Genomic DNA, 17,708 nt, shown 5'->3' with positions numbered 1-17,708 from the left:
GGAGCATGCAATATTTGTCTTTTCTGTGTGCTTGCCATCTGCAATTTCTTTCATAAGCTTTCTATAGTTTTCAGTGTATAGATTTTTCACCTATTTGGTTAGATTTATTCCTAGGTATTTTATGGGTTTTGGTGCAATTTTAAATGGGATCGATTCCCTGATCCCTCTTTCTCTTGCTTCATTGTTGGTGCATAGGAATGCAACTGATTTCTGTGCATTGATTTTGTATCCTGCCACTTTGCTGAATTCCTGTATTATTTCTAGCAGTTTTTTGTTGACTATTGTGGGTTTTCCACATAGAGTTTCATGCCATCTATGAAGAATGAAAGGTTGAGCTCCTCCTGGACGATTTGGATGCCTTTTATTTCTTTGTGTTGTTTGATTGCTGAGGCTAAGAATTCCCATATTATGTTGAATACCAGTGGCGAGAGTGGACATCCTTGTCTTGTTCCTGACCTTAGGAGGAAAGCTCTCAGTGTTGCCCCTTTGAGGACAATATTAGCATTGGGCCTTTCATATATGCCTTTTATGATCTCGAGGTATGATCCTTCTATCCCTACGATCTTGAGGGATGTTATCAAGAAAGGATGCTGTATTTTGTCAAATGCTTTCTCTGCATCTATTGAGAGGATCATGTGGTTCTTGTCCTTTCTTTTCTCGATGTGATAAGTCACATTGATTGTTTTGTGGATATTGAACCCAATTTGTATTCCAGGTATTAATCCCACTTGGTCGTGGTGAGTAACATTTAAATGTATTGTTAGATCTGGTTGGTTCATATCTTGTGGAAGATTTTTGTATCCATGTTCATCATGAAAATTTGTGTATACTTCTCCTTTTTAGTGGGTCTTTTTCTGGTTTTGGAATCAAGGTAAAGCTGGGTTCAGAGAAAATGTTTGGAAGTTTTACTTCCATTTCTTTTTTTGGGACAGCTTCAAGAGCATAGGTGTTAACTCTTCCTTAAATGTTTAGTAGAATTCCCCTGGAAAGCCATCTGGCCCTAGGCTCTTTTTCTTGGGAAATTTTTAATTAGTAATTCAATGTCTTTACTGGTTATGGGTCTGTTCAAATTTTCTGTTTCTTCCTGTTTCAGTTTTGTTAGTTTATATATTTCTAGGAATTTGTCTCTTTCTTCCAGATTGTCCATTTTATTGGCATATATTTGCTGGTAATATTCTCTTATTATTTGTATTTCTGCTGCGTTGGTTGTGACCTCTCCTCTTTCATTCCTAATTTTATTTATTTGGGTCCTTTCCTTTTTCTTTTTGATCCAACTGGCTAGTGGTTTATCAATGTTATTAATTATTTCAAAGAACAAGCTTCTGGTTTCAATGATCTGTTCTACTGTTTTGTGTGTGGGTGGAGGGGGTTATTTGTTGTTGTTTTTTTTCTGTGTGTGCTTTTGTTTTTGTTTTCAGTTTCGATAGCATTGATTTTTGCTGTAATCTTTATCATTTCTTGTCTTCTGCTGGTTTTGGTTTTATTTGTTGTTCTTTTTCCAGCTCTTTAAGGTATAAAGTTGGGCTGTGTATCTGAGACCCTCTTACCTCTTTTGGAAGGCCTGGATTGCTATAAACTTCCTCTTATTACTACTTTTGCTGAATCCCAGAGGTTTAGGGGTGTGGTGTTATCCGTTTCATTGGCTTCCATGTACTTTTTAGTTTTCTCTTTAACTTCTTGGTTCACCCATTCATTCCTTTTTTTTTCATTTTTTTTTATGTTTTAAAATTTACATCCAAATTAGTTAGCATATAGTGCAACAATGATTTCATGAGTATATTCCTTAATTCCCCTTACCCATTTAGCCAAACCCCCTCCCACATCCTGTCCAGTAACACTCTGTCTGTCCTACATAGTTATGAGTCCATTCTGTTTTGTCCCCCTGACTGTTTTTATTTTTGTTTCCCTTCCCTTATGTTCATGTTTTGTCTCTTAAAGTCCTCATGTGAGTGAAGTCATGATTTTTGTCTTTCTCTAATTTCACTTAACATAATACCCTACAGTTCTAAACACGTAGTTGCAAATGGCAAGATTTCAGTCTTTTATATATATATATATATATATATATATATATATATATATATATATATATCTTATATATATAAGTGATATATATATCACTATGTATATGTGTGTGTGTATGTATGTGTGTGTGTATATATATGTATGTGTATATTCACTCAAATATAGTGTTTTTATATACACTCAAATCCATTGTTTGTTTGTTGATTTTCTGTTTAAATGATCTTTCTGTTGTCATAATGGGGTGTTGAAGTCCCATAGTATTATGGTTTTATTATCAATGAGCTTCCTTATATTTGTGATTAATTGATTTATATCTTTGTGTGCTTTCACATTGGGAGCATAAATGTTTACAATTGTTAGGTCTTCTTGGTGGATAGACCCCCTCAATTATGATACAACACACTTATTCATCTCTTGTTACAGTCTTTATTTTGAAATCTAGATTGTCTGATATGAGCAAGGCTACTCCGTCTTTCTTTGGCGATCATTAGCATGATAGATGGTTCTGCAGCCCCTTCCTTTCAATCTGAAGGCGCCTTTAGGTCTAATATGGGTCTCTTGTAAACAGTATATAGATAGATCTTATTTTTTTCCCCACCCTGTTACCTTGTGTATTTTGATTGGAGCATCTATGCCATTGACGTTTAGAGTGAGTACTCACAGATATGAGATTATGGCCGTTATGTGTCTTGTAGCGTTGGATTTTGTGGTGGTATTTTTTTGTGCTATCCAGTCTTTGGTACTTTTGGTGTTTTTTTATTCTTTTTTTTTATCTTTTCTCCCCTCAGGGAGCCCCCCTGAAAATTTCTTGAGGAATTGCTTAGTGGTCACAAACTCCTTTAAGTTTTATTGTCTGGGAAACTTTTAATCTGTCCTTCTATTTTGAACGACAGACTTGCTGGATAAGGAATTCTTGGCTGCATAGTTTTCTGATTCAGCACATTGAGTATATCTTGCCACTCCTTTCTGGCCTGCCAAGCCTCTGTGGGTAGGTCTGCTGCAAACCTGATCTGTGTTGTCTTCCCTTGTTGGTTAAGGACTTTTTTCCCTTGCTGCATTCATGATTCTTTCCTTGCCTGAGTATTTTGTGAATTTGAATGTGATATTCCTTTTACTGGTGGATTTTTATGGAATCTTATGAGAGTCTTCTGTGCTTCCTGGACTTTAATGTCTGTGCCTTTTCCTCGGTAAAAAAAAAATATATATATATCCGCTATGACTTCCTGACTTAACACTTCTACCCCTTTGTCTCTCTCTTCATCTTCTGGGAGCCCTCTGATTCTGATGTTGTCCTTTTTAATGAGACAGGGTTAGGTGTAGGTTGAGGGTTATGGTTAGGGTTAAGGTTAGGGTTAGACTTAGGACCCAGGATGCTCCAGGCACTGAAACCCCAACAGTGCACTTGTCTCCACGAAGGGCTGAGTGGAGTACACAAGGGAGGGTACCAGTCAGGATTATTCTTTGGGTTCTAAGACCAGACTACTCTATGGGACGTTATTCAGGTAGGCCTCAGAAATACTCTCTTGTAGACACACTCGCGCTTTGGAAATCACATGGTGATGTTTCAGGTTCCATGCCAAGTGTTTCTGCACCTTTTTTCGAACCCGTGTGCGTGTTGTAGTCAGACTTTGGAATTGGGTCCCATGGGGAGAGAGCCATAGCAACGGTTAGGGTTCGGACCAGGGACGACAGGGCTGAGGCGACACCAGTATCATAAATTCCATGGAGGACTGAGGTGACGGCACATGCACAGCTGTGGGCCTGCTGTAGAGTTAGTGTGATAAATAGGGTTAGGAGCAGGTTGAGGGCTAGGGTTAGGATTACGGTTAGGGTTAGGGTATGTCCCAGGAGACTCCAGGCACTGACCCTACATCAGAGCAACTGTCCCCCTGAAGGGCTGAGTGGAGTACACAAGGGAGGATGCCGGTCAGGATTAGTCTTTGAGTTCCAAGGTCAGACAAATGTATAGGCCACCCTTCAGGGTGGCCTCAGGTATCCTCTTGGGCAGCTGCAGCCAGGACTTTGAAAGGACATGGTGATGTTCCAAGATTTTTGCCGAGTGATTCTGTACTGCTTCATGTGCCCAGACACGTGGTATTTTCAGACTTTGGTATTGGGTCCCCATGGGAGAGACCTTAGCTAAATTTAGGGTTCGATTGAGTGACATCACCAATGCCAAAGCGAATCCAGTCTTGTGATCTCCTTGGAGGGTTGAATTGAGGGCCCATGCGAAGGTGCATGTCATGAATAGGCTTTGAATTGAGATAGGGTTAGGGTTTTGTTGAGAGTTCTGGCTAGTGTTAGGGTTAGGGTTAGTTCCCAGGGGGATCCAAGCGCTGACCCCACAGCAGTGCAGTTGTTTCCCGGAAGGGCTGAGTGAGGGCACAGTGGATCATGCTCATCAGGATTAATTTTTGGGTTCGAAGGCCAGACAACTGTATGGGCCACTGGTCGGGTAGGCCTCAGGAATTCTCAGGGGCAGCTACAGTGGGGCTTGGAAACAACATAGTGATGTTCCAGGTTCTATGCCAGGTGATCCTGTACCGCTTCAGGACCCCAGTCGCGTGGGGTTGTCAGACTTTGGTATTGGGTACCCATGGGGAGAGAGCGTTAGCTAGGGTTAGGGTTCGATCCAGGGACATCACCAGTGTTGACGAGACCAGTTTCGTGACCTTCCTCGAGGGCTGAAGTGGGGGCCCATGTGACTGTGTGCTTCAAGTGTAGGGTTAGAGTTCGATATAGGGTTTGGGTTCGCCTGAGGGTTCTGGTTAGGGTTTCTGTTAGGTTTAGGTCTCAGGAGCCTCCAGACACTGACCCCAAGGCAGTGCAGATGTTTCCCCGAAGGGCTGAGTGGAAGACACAAGGGAGGGTGCCGGTCATGATTAGCCTTTGGATTCTAGGCCACACAAATATCTGGGCCACCCTTCAGGTAAGCCTTGGTAAACCTCTCTTGCAGCTGCAGTCACCCTTAGAAAATGACATACTGATATTCCACGTTCCATGCCGAGTATTTCTGTACCAATTCTTGAACCCTTGAGCGGGCTGTTGTTAGACTTTGGAATTGGATCCCCATGGTGAGAGAGTCTTAGCTAGGGTTAGGATTCGGTCCAGGCAAATAGACCCGGCTCAAGCGACTCCAGTTTTGTGATCTCCCTCAAGGGCTGAAATGAGGGCACATGGGAGGGTGCGCGTCAAGTGTATGGTTAGTGTTAGAGAATGGGTTAAGTGTAGGGTGAGTGTTACGGTTAGGGTTATGTGTAGGGTTAGTGTTAGGTCCCAGGAGGCTCCAGGCACTGACCCCACAGAAGAACCTTTGTCTCCCCAAGGGCTGAGTGGGGGACACAAGGGAGGGTGCTGGTCAGGATTAGTCTTTGGGTTTCAAGGCCAGATGAATGTATGGGCCATCCTTCAGGTAGGCCTCAGGAATCCTCTCGTGCAGATGCAGTCACGCTTTGAAAACGACATGGTGATGTTACACGCTCCATACTGAGTATTTCTGCACTGATTCTCGAACCCGTCTGTGTGGTATTGTCAGACTTTGGAGTTGGGACCCCATGGGAAGAGAGGCTTAGCTAGGTTTAGGATTTGGTCCAGGGAAGTTGCCAGGGCTGAAGCGACACCAGTGTTGTTAATTCCATGGAAGGTGAAGTGAGGGAAAATGTGTGGCTGTGAGTCCGCTGTAGAGTTAGTGTGCTAGATAGGGTTAGGTGTAGGGTGAGGGTTATGGTTTGGGTCATGGATAGGGTTTGGGTTAGGTCACAGGAGACTCCAGGCACTGAACTCACAGTAGATCAGTTGTCTCCCTAAAGGGCTGAGTGCACTACACAAAGGAGGGTGCCGGTCAGCATTAGGCTTTGGGTTTCAAGGCCAGAAAAATGTATTGGCCACCCTACAGGTAGGCCTCAGGAATCCTCTCATGCAGCTGCAGTCGCGCTTTGCAAATGACATGGTGAATTTCCATGTTCCATGCCGAGTATTTCTGCACTGATTGTCGATCTCATGTGCATGCTGTTTTCAGACTTGAAATTTATTCCACATGGGGAGATAGCCTTAGCTAGGGTTAGGGTTCGGTCCTGGGAAGTCACCAGGGCTGAAGCGACTCCAGTTTCATGATCTTCCTAGAGGGCTGATTGAGGGCCCATGCGAAGTTTCAGGTGAAGTACAGGGTTAGGGTTAGAGATAGGGTTAAGTGTAGGTTGAGGGATATGGTTTGGGTTATGGTTTCGGTTAGGGTTAGGTCCCAGGAGGCTCCAAGCACTAATTCCACAACAGTGCTGTTGTCTACCTGAGGGGCCGAGTGGTGTCCCCAGGGAGGGTGTCAGTCAGGATAAGTCTTTGGGTTCCAATTCCAGACTAATGTATGAGAGACACTTCAGATAGGCCTTAGGAATCCTCTTGTGCAGCTGCAGTCGTGCTTTGGAAATGATGTAGTGATGTTCTACATTCTGTGTAGAGTATTTCTACACTGATCTCGAAACTGTGTGTTTCCTGTTGTCAGTCTTTGCAATTGGTTCCCCACAGGGTTTGTGCCTTAACCAGGGTTAGGGTGAGGTCCAGGGTAGTCGGCAGGACCGAAGCGACTCCAGGTTCGTGATCTCCCTCACGGGCTGAATTGAGGCCCAGCGACGATGTGGGTCAAGTGTAGGGTTAGAGTTCAAGATAGGATTAGGTTTCGGTTGAGGGTTCTGGTTAGGATTACGTTTAGGGTTAGGGTTAGAATTAGGTCCCAGGAGGCTCCAGGCACTGAAAGTACAGCAGTGCCGTTGTCTCCCCGCTGGGCTGAGTGTACAAGGGAGGGTGCTAGTCAGGATTAGTCTTTTGGTTCCAAGGCCTGACAACTCTATGGGTCACTGGTGTAGTAGGCCTCAGGAATCCTATCAGGCAGCTGCAGCCAGGCCTTCGAAAGAACATGGGGACCTTCCAGGTTCTATCCCGAGTGACCCTGCACCGCTTCTGGAGCCCAGGCATGTGGTGTTGTCAGACTTTGGTTTTGGGTCCACATGGGGAGAGAGCCTTAGCTAGGGTTAACATTCTGTCCCTGGACGTCGCCAGGTCCGAAGCGACTCCAGTCTCGTGATGTCCCTCCAGGGATGAAGTGAGAGCCCATGCGATGGTGATGGTCAAGTGGAGGGTTAGTGTTTGAGATAGGATTAGGTTTCGGTTGAGGGTTCTTGTTAGGCTTAGGTTTAGGGTAGTGTTAGGACCCAGGATGCTCCAGGCCCTGAACCCACAGCAGTGCAGTTGTCTTCCCGAAGGAATAAGATGAGGGCACATGGTAGGGTGTTAGTCATGATTAGTCTTGGTCTTCCAAGACCACACAGCTCTTTGGGCCACTGGTCAGTGAGGCCTCTGGAATCCTCTCGGGATGCCGCAGCCGGGTCTTTGAAAGGACATGGTGTTGTTCCAGGTTCTATGCCGAGTGATCCTGCACCACTTCTGGACCCCAGGTGCGTGGTGTTGTCACACTTGGTTTTGGGTCCCCATGGGGAGAGAGCCTTAGCTAGTGTTAGCTAGGGTTAGGGTTCGGTCCAGGGACATCGCCAGGGCTGAAGTGACTCCAGTCTCGTGATCTCCCTCGAGGGCTGAAGTGAGGGCCCATGCGACGGTGCGGGTCACGTGTAGGGTTAGGGTTACAGATAGGGTTAGGTGTAGGGTGATGGTTATGTTTAAGGTTATGTTTAGGGTTAGGGTTAGGTCCCAGGAGTCTCTAGACACCCCACAGCAGAGCAATGTCTTCCCAAAGTTCTGAGTGGAGTACACAAGGGAAGGTGCCCGTCAGGATTAGTTTTTTGATTCCAAGGCTAGACAAATATATGGGCCACCCTTTGGTTAGGCCTAAGAAGACCTCTAGTACAGCTGCCATAGATCTTTGGAAATGATGTTGTGATGTTACACGTTCCATGGTGAGTATTTCTCCACTGATTCTTGAACCCGTGTGCATGCTGTTGTCAGACTTTGGAATTGGGTCCCCAGGGAAGAAAGCCTTACCTAGGGTTAGGGTTCGGTCCAGGGACATTGCCAGGGCCAAAGTGACACCAGTGTTGTGAATCCATGGAGGGTGACGTGAGGGCACATTCTTGGCTCTGGGTCTGTTTTAGAGTTAGTGTGATAGATAGGGTCAGGTGTAGGGTAAGCTTTAGGGTTAGGGTTAGGGTTAGGGTCAGGGTTATGTCCCAGGAGGCTCCAGGTACTGAACCCACAGCAGAGGAGTTGTCTCCCTGAAGGTTTCAGTGGAGTACACAAGGGAGGGTGCCGGTCAGGATTAGTCTTTGTGTTCCATGGCCAGTCAAATGTATGGGCCACCCTTCTGGTGGGGCTCAGGAATCCCCTCGTCCAGCTGTCTCCCCGAAGTTGTCTCCCCGAAGGGCTGAGTGGAGTACACAAGGGAGGTTTCCAGTATGGATTTTTCTTTGTGTACAAAGTCCAGACAAGTGTATGGAATGCTCTTCATGTAGTACTCATAAATCCTCTGTTGTAGCTGCAGTCGTGTTTTGGATATGACATGGTGATGTTCCATGTTATGTTGAGTATTTCTGCACTGATTCTGGAACCCATGTACATGCTGTTATCAGACTTTGGAATTGGGTCTCCATGGTGAGAGAGCCTTAGCTAGGATTAGCGTTTGGTACAGGGACGTCGCCAGGGCCAAAGCGATACCATTCTCGTGAATTCCATGGAGGGCTGAAATGTGGGCACATGGGCGGGTGTAGGTCTGGTTTAGAGTTAGTGTGAGAGTTCGTGTTAGGTTTAGGTGTAGCGTTAGGGTTACGTTTCTGTTTATGGTTGAGATTAGTTCCCAGGAGGTTCTAGACCCTGAACCTACAGCAGTGCAGTTGTCTCCCCGAAGGGCTGACTGGAGTGCAGAAGGAAGGGTACCGGTCAGCATTAGTCTTTGCATTCCACGGCCCCACACCTATATCCACACTCTTCAGTAGGCCTCAGGAATCCTCCTGTGCATCTGAAGCCCTGCTTTGGAAATGACATGGTGATGTTCCACGCTTCACACACAATTATCCTGAACCGCTTCTCAACCAATTGTGCCTGCTCTTGTCAGACTGGGGAAATTCGGTGTCCATATGCAGAAAGCCTTAGCTACAGTTAGGGTTTTGGCCAGGGAAATCTCCAGGGCTGAAGTGACACCAGTCCTGTGATCTCTCTGAATCGATTATATGAGGGCACATGCATGGTGCGAGTCAGGTGTAGGGTGAGTGTTAAAGATGAGGTGAGGTTTAGGTTCACGTGTATACTGTGGGTCACTGTTAAGATTAGGGCTTGGTCACAGGAGGCTCCTGGCACTATACCCCCAGTAGGGCCATTGTCACCCCACAAGGCTGAGTAGAGGGGTCTAAGGAGGGTCCCAGTTAGGCTGAGTTTTGGGTGCCAGTGCCACTCCTCGGTTAGACTTCAAGAAGTCCCCTGTGGAGCTCCTTCTGGTCTTTGGAAATGACATGGTGATGTTCCAGGTTCCATGCCATGTAATCCTCCTCCGCTTCTCGGCCCCATGTCCGTCATGCCTTTAGACTTAGGAATTGGGTCCCCATTAGGAGAAAGCTTTTGCCAAGGTTAAGGTTCGTTCCATGGATGTTGCCAGGGCCAAAGCGACACCAGTGCCGTGATCACCCTGAGGGCTGAATGAGGGTCCATGCGCGGTTGCGAGTCATGTGTAGGGTTAGGTTTAGAGTTGGGGTGAGTTTTAGTTTGAGCGGTATGTGAGTGTCACAGTTAAGGTTAGGGTTAGGTCCCAGGAAGCTCCAAGCACTGAACCTCCGCAGTGTAGTGGTCTCCCCAGAGGAATGTGTGTGGGCCTCATCAGAATGGGCTGTTCAGGCTTAGTCGTTGTGTTCCAGGACCAGCCTCGTGTGTGTGCCATCTTCAGTTGGGCCTCATCAGCCCCCTTGTGCTGCTCCATGCGGGCATTGGAAATGTCATGATGATGTTCGATGTTCCATGTGGAGTAATTCTGCACTGCTTTGGGCCATTTGTTTGTGGTGTTCTCAGAGATAGGAATTGGGTCCCCATCTAGAAAGATCCTTAACTAGGGTTAATGTTCTGACCAGGGACTTCACCAGTGTGGATGTGACACCATTCCTGTGTGTCGTGTGCGTTGGGTTAGGGTTTGGGATTGGGTTTGGTGTTAGGGGTTAGGGTTAGGGTTAGGGTTGGTGTTAGGGGATAGAGTTAGGTTTATGCATTAGGGTTATGTTTAGGGTTATGCTTAAGGGTTAGGGTTTGGAGTTAGAGTTAGGTTTAGGCATTAGGTTTGGGCTTGCGTTAGGCTTAGGTTTAGAGTTATTGTTTGGGTTTGAGAGTTAGGATAATGGTTAGATGGTGGGGTTACGGTAAGTTGATAGCATTAGTGTTAGGGTTTGCATTAGGTTTAGGGATAAGGAGAGGTCTAGGTCTAGGACTTGCGTTCGGGTTATGGGTTTGGAGATTCGATTCGCGGTTAGCGTTAGGGTTAGTGTTAGAGTTTTATGGTTATGGTTAGGGTTAGTTTTATGTTTTATAATTTTAGGGTTAGTGGGTATAGTTAGAGCATTAGGGTTAGGGTTTTAGGGTTAGAGTTATAGAGTTAGAGTAAGAGATTTAGTCACAAGTTTAGGGTTAGTTCAGGGTTTGTTTACTTTCTCAGTTCGGTAGGGTTAGGTTTGGGTTTAGGCGTAGGGATAGGGACTGGGTTTAGTATTTGGGTTCTGGTTAGGGTTAGCTGTTATGTTTAGGTGTTGGGATTTGGGTTATTGTTAGGGTTAGGTCTAGGACAAGAAGTAAGTTATGTTTACACTCCCACGTGGAGCAGGGAGATGTTTATCCGTGGACACCGCCCTGCATCTGGGAGGGAGTGTGTTCATTTTTTTCGCCCCTGTCTCTGTGCACTGGAGGTTGTTTTTGCCTTGCTCCATTCTTGCTTGGCTCTGGACTGTTTCACACCGCCACGCTGCCTCTCTCGGTATGATAGGATTTCACGTACTGCCTCATCTGTTTTTGATGCATCGGATGCATAGTTTTAATATCTATATCATTTATTTCTTTTTTGATTTTAATTATTTTCTTCATTCTGTCCTTTGTGAGTTTTGTTTGTTGTCCTTTGTCTGGTTTTTATTTTATAAAGTTATGGTGTTTACTTCAGTTTTTGGTTTTTTTTTTGGTTTCTTTTTTTCCTGAGGCAGACATGTATTGTTATAAACTTCCCTGTTAGAACCAGTTTTCCTGCTTTACAGAAATTTGGATTGTTGTATTTTCATTTTCATTTGTTTTCATTTTTTTTTTGTATTTTCTCTTTGATTTGTTGGTTGAGCCATTGATTGTTTAGTAGCATGTTATTTAACTTTCATGATTTTGTGCCTTTTCCGGAATTTTTTTTTTTTTTGTTTTGTTTCAGGCTTCTAGTTTCATAGCATTGTGGTCTGAAAAGACACATGGTATGGTGTCGATCGGTTTGATTTTGTTTTGGCTTGTTTTATGACCTTTTTATCGAGTGTGGGGAATGTTCTATGTGCACGTGAAACGAATGTGTATTGTGCTGTTTTAAGATGGAATGTCTAAAATATATTGGTTAAGTCCATCTGGTCTACTCTATCATTCAAAGTCTCTACTTCCTTTGTGATTTTCTGATGGAACAATCTCTCCATTGATGTCATTGGGGTGTTCAAGTGCCCTACTATTATTGGATGACTATCAATTCTTTAGTTTTGGACTGCTTTGTGTATTTGAATGCTCTCAGATTGAGCGCATATATGTTTCCAATTGTTCTTTTTGTTGGATTGTATCTTTTATTATTATATTGTCCTTCTTTGTCTCTTGTTACAGTTTTATTTTTAAATCTATTTTGTCTGATAAAGGTACTGCTACTGCAGATTTCTTTTGAAACCTTAGTTCTATAATTAGTCTCTTGTAGGTAGAAGATAGATGGGTCCTATATATTTACTCATTCTATCATCCAGTGCCTTTTATTATGAAGAGGGAGAGCACAGGCATGGGAGGGTGGGGAGGGGGGAATGAGGGAAGAGAGAGACAGAGAGAGAGGGAGAGAGAGAATGAGAATGAGAATGAATCCTCACCAAGTTCCATGCTCAGTGCAGAGCCCAGTTGGGGCTCAATCCCATGATCCTGCGATCATAGCCTGAACCGAAATCAAGAGTCGAAATCTCAAGCGATTGAGCCATCCAGTTGCCCCTCTCACCCAGTGCCTTTGATTTGAGCATTTATTCTGTTTCTATTCAAAGTAATTGATAGACATGTACTGGTCCTATTATTACTTGATATTGGTTATTTCTGATTTTTTCTGATCCTTTGTTCTCTTTCTCTTTTTTTGATTTGCTGGGTTTCTTCACAATTTCACAGTTGAAATTGTCTTTATACTCTGCATATGTATTAGTAGTTTTTGATTTGTGGGTATTATTAGGTTTGTACCTAACCACTTCTGCATATAGGAGTCTATATTAAGTTGATAGTTGTTTAAGTTTGAACCAGTTGTTTACTCCTCTCCTCCCCGTTTTGTAGCTATGTAGTGTTCCTATTTCGAAACCTTTCATATTGTGAATACCTTGACTGATGTTTTACAGATAAACTCATTTTTATTGCTTTTGCGTTTCACACTTTAATATTGTCACTTTAGGTGTTTCTTTTCCACTTAAAGAGTCCCCTTTAACATTTCTTGCAGGGGTGGTTTGTTGATTGTGAACTCGCTTAGTATTTATTTGGGAACCTCTTAATCTCTCCTTCCTTCTGAATGATAGTTTGCTGGATAGACTCTCTTTGGCTGCAGATGTTTTCCATTCGGCACCTTTACCAAACCGTGCTGCTCACTTGCGGTTTCACTCACTCACTTTACAAAACCGTGCTGCTCACTTACTGAAATACATCCAGTGATAACCTTATGGGGTTTCCCTTGTAGGTAACTGTCAACTTTTGTTTTCTTGCTGTGAAAATTTTTCTGTATCACGACATTTTCGGTTTTAATTACTATACGACTTGGTGTGGATCTGCTTCTGTTGAATATAATGAGGGTTCTTTGTGCCTCCTGCTCTGGATCTGTTTCCTTCCCCACATTAGGGAAGTTTTCATTTATTGTGTCTTCAAATAAATTTTCGGATTCTATTTCTCAGAGTTCTGAGAATGAGAAATAGGACAGAAAAGACCTATTGAAGGTTCTCTGATGAGTCACTGGATTTGCATGCGTGGAGGATAGATTTGAGACTCAAATGAACAACCTACCTTTAACTTCTAAGAACCAGAAGAAAAAAACAATCTATGCCCAATGTTCTCAAAAGGGAGAAATTAATCCATATGAGAGTGGAAACCAATGAAACAGACCATGAAATCAATAGAAAATATGAAGAAGACCAACAGTGAGTTTTCAGAAGAGTGAAATAAAATTGTCAGGACTATACATAGACTATGCTAAGACATAAAGAGGACCAAATTCAAAAGAATTATACATAAAAGAGAAGATATTATGCCTTATACAAAAGAAACATAAAGCAGACAAAGTGGCGACTATGGCCAAATTAGATGACAGAAAACTACCTACCTAGAAGAAATGGATAGGTTCTTAGAAACACACAACCTACCAAGATTGTATCAGGAAGATATAGAAGGTTTGCACAGACCCATTAAAGGAAGACTGTATCAATACAAGAAGATAACCAATGTAAGTAAATTGAATCAGTAATCGATGTTCTGCCAAGGAAGAAAACCCCAGGACCAGGTGGATTCATTGGTGAATTTAACCAAACGTTTGTAGAAGAACTAACAGCAGTACTCTCACTGATTCAAAAGGAATGAACACCACCAAACTCATTTCATGAGACTGGAATTACCCTGGTAGGAAGCCAGAAAGGATAATAGCTGAACAGAAATCTATAGGCCAGTATCCCCGTGATGAATATAGATGAATAATTCCCAGTAACATACAGGCAAACCAAATTCAGGATCACATGAAAAGGATCATTGACCATGATGAAGGGTTTTTTCCCTGTAAAGGCAGGATGTTTCAGAAATGCAAATCCATAAATGTGACCCCTCACATAATTGAATGAAATAAAAATCAACCAGAAACCAGACTCTTAACTATAAATAGCAAATGGAGGGTTACTATAAGTGAGGTGGGCAGGGGCATGGGTTAAATGGGTGATGGGCTATGGAGGGCGCTAGCAGTGAGGATCACTGGGTGTTGTATGTAAGTGATGGATGACTACATTCTATACCTGAAATTAACATGCACTGTATGCTAACCAATTAGAATTTAAATAAAAAACTTGAAAAAATAAATACTAAAGAAATGCATACATAAATTTAAACTAAACTAAATACATTTTATTTTATTTTTTTTTCAATATATGAAGTTTATTGTCGAATTGGTTTCCATACAACACCCAGTGCTCAACCCTAAATGTGCCCTCCTCAATACCCATCACCCACCCTCCCCTATCTCCCACCCCCCACCAACCCTCATTTTGTTCTCAGTTTTTAAGAGTCTCTTATGTTTTGACTCTCTTCCACTCTAACTTCTTTTTTTTCCTTCCCCTCCCCCATTGGTTTCTGTTAAGTTTCTCAGGATCTACATAAGTGTGAAACCATATGGTATCTGTCTTTCTCTGTATGGCTTATTTCACTTAGCATAACACTCTCCAGTTCCAACCATGTTGCTAAAAAGGGCCATATTTCATTCTTTCTCATTGCCACGTAGTACTCCATTGTGTATATAAAGCAAAATTTGTTTATCCATTCATCAGTTGATGGACATTTAGGTTCTTTCCATAATTTGGCTATTGTTGAGAGTGCTGCTATAAACATTGGGGTACAAGTGCCCCTATGCATCAGTACTCCTGTATCCCTTGGGTAAATTCCCAGCAGTGCTATTGCTGGGTCACAGAGTAGTCTATTTTTAATTTTTTGAGGAACCTCCACACTGTTCTCCAGAGCGGCTGCACCAATTTGCATTCCCACCAAGAGTGCAAGAGGGTTCCCATTTCTCCACATCCTCGCCAGCATCTATAGTCTCCTGATTTGTTCATTTTGGCCACTCTGACTGGCGTGAGGTCATATCTGAATGTGGTTTTGATTCGTATTTCCCTGATGAGGAGCGACGTTGAGCATCTTTTCATGTGTCTGTTGGCCATCTGGATGTCTTCGTTACAGAAGTGTCTATTCATGTTTTCTGCCCATTTATTCACTAGATTGTTTTTTGGGTGTGGAGTTTGGTGAGCTCTTTATAGATTTTGGATACTAGCCCTTTGTCCGATATGTCATTTGCAAATATATTTTCCCATTCCGTTTGTTGCCTTTTAGTTTTGTTGGTTGTTTCCTTTGCTGTGCAGAAGCTTTTTATCTTCATGAGGTCCCAGTAGTTCATTTTTGCTTTTAATTCCCTTGCCTTTGGGGATGTGTCAAGTAAGAAATTGCTACGGCTGAATCAGAGAGGTCTTTTCCTGCTTTCTCCTCTAGGGTTTGGATGGTTTCCTGTCTCACATTCAGATCCTTTATCCATTTTGAGTTTATTTTTGTGAATGGTGTGAGGAAGTGGTCTAGTTTCAATCTTCTGCATGTTGCTGTCCAGTTCTCCCAGCACCATTTGTTAAAGAGACTGTCTTTTTTCCCTTGGATAATCTTTCCTGCTTTGTCAAAGATTAGTTGGCCATACGTTTACAATAGCATCAAAAACAATAAAATTTATTGGAATAAATTTAGCCAAGAGGTGAAAGATCTCTACAGAAAACTATAAAACCTGTGTGCAGAAATGGAAGAAATTCAATTTTCATGGAAGAAACAGAACACACAAGTCAGTGAAAAGCCACCCGTTGTCCATCTGTAGGAGGAATTAATACAGATACAATGTCCATACTACTCAAAGCCCCCTAGAGATTCAGTGCTATCTCTATCAAGACTCCGATGCAATTTTTATGCAATTAGAAACACATTTCCTCAAATGTATTTGGAACCACAAAGAGACCCTAAGTAGCCAATGCAAGAAAGGACAAAATAGGAGGCATCACACTTCTTGATTTCAAACTTCATTGTAAAACAAAGAAGTCTGCTATGTCACTGGCATAAGCACACACATAAGACAATGGAACGGAAATTGAGAGCCCAATCTAAACCCATGCATGCACAGTCAACTAGTATTTGACAAGGGAGTCAAAAATACACAGTGGAGAAGAATAGTCTCTTGAATAACTGGTGCTGGGAAAATTGGATATTCACATGTATAAGAATGAAGGTTAGCACCATATGTTACACCACTCCCTAAAGAGTGAAAGGAAGAAACATAGAGAGATGTGGTTAGAGAGAAACAGTGACAAAGAGGAAGTACAAAGAGGAAGGTAGACACCTGCTCGAGGTATGTGGACGGCGTTAGAGGCGTCAGGGGACAGGGGATGTATGAGGTGGCTCTGAGTGCTGGGGCAGAAAGGGCTGGTATCATGGGCATCAGAGTTCCATGACCCCAAGACTCCAACATCCCTGGGTCCAAGCTCTGCAGAAGCCATTGGAATTGAACCATTGGTATCCCTCATTTCTTCTGGAATTGTGAGGCTCAGCCTCATGTTCTGTCATGGAGAGGGATGTCTTGAGGGAGATTGTGCTTCTCTTTGGCAGGTATACTCCAAGTCTGCCCTGTGGGGAGGTGTCCTGGGGCCATCTCTCTCACTGCCACCGGCCCTGTTGGATTTCTCCTCTCCCACACTACCTGACATTCCTCAAGTTCTGAACCCAGGCATCAGGCATCATGTTGTCCCCAGGTCCTGAAGTCTGTACCTGGTAGAGGTGGACTGCTGATATTGATTAAAAAATTGACAATAAGGTACATATCCTCCCTCTGGGACTAGCGGTGTGCATCCCAAACGTGGGTTGCTATCCTCCTGTCCACAACTAATCTGAGCATTCCAGAAGGTAGGTGAACACTTTAAAACACTCTAGTCTTCTCTTACATCAAATTCAAAGACACTTTCTTGTCCCAGCTTTCTTTTACTGCTGAAGAGATGGCAATTAGTAATTGAAGGCATAATGGTCCTATAGAATATTTACCTATATGACTGGTGGACATTATTTCATCCATCCGTGACCCTAAAGCACGTTTCATTGTAAATATTAGCCAAGGATACGTACTGTAAATTCACAACTGATTCATAGCTCCCTGTTAGTTTCATTCTGACCTTGTCACATACGTGTCATCAAAGATATTATTAGTGACTTTTCAGATAAGCTCTCCACATCAAGATGGTGATGTTAGAGAATCTGGTAGAAATGGAATTTCACAAATTCCAAATGAGGAATGATTTTTCATTTTTAATGTTTCTTTTTTTCTTTTTTTGAGAGAGCCCGAGCTGGGGAGGGGGGAGAGAGTGGGAGATACCGAATCTGAGGCAGGCTCGAGGCTCTGAGCTCTCAGGACAGAGCCTGACGCGGGGCTCAAACTCCTGGACTGCAAGATCACAACTTGCGTCAAAGTCGGACGCTTAGCCGACTAAGCCACCCAAGCGCCCCAGGAATGATAGTTTATTGGCAAAGAAGGAGAAATTAAAAATAGTGTAAAGGATGTTTATTTTTAATTGAAATATTGTTCACACATTTGTTGTATGAGTTTTAGGCATGCATTGTAGTCATTCCATATGTCTATAAATTATATTGTACTTAAGCACAAGTGTAGCTATCCTGTGAAAGCATGCAACAGTATTACAGGATTG

The sequence above is a fragment of the Panthera pardus genome, unplaced genomic scaffold (assembly GCF_024362965.1).
Source record: "Panthera pardus isolate Hobbes unplaced genomic scaffold, ASM2436296v1 HiC_scaffold_328, whole genome shotgun sequence".
NCBI classification, from domain to species: domain Eukaryota; kingdom Metazoa; phylum Chordata; class Mammalia; order Carnivora; family Felidae; genus Panthera; species Panthera pardus.
Note: the sequence above shows the minus strand (reverse complement) of the source record.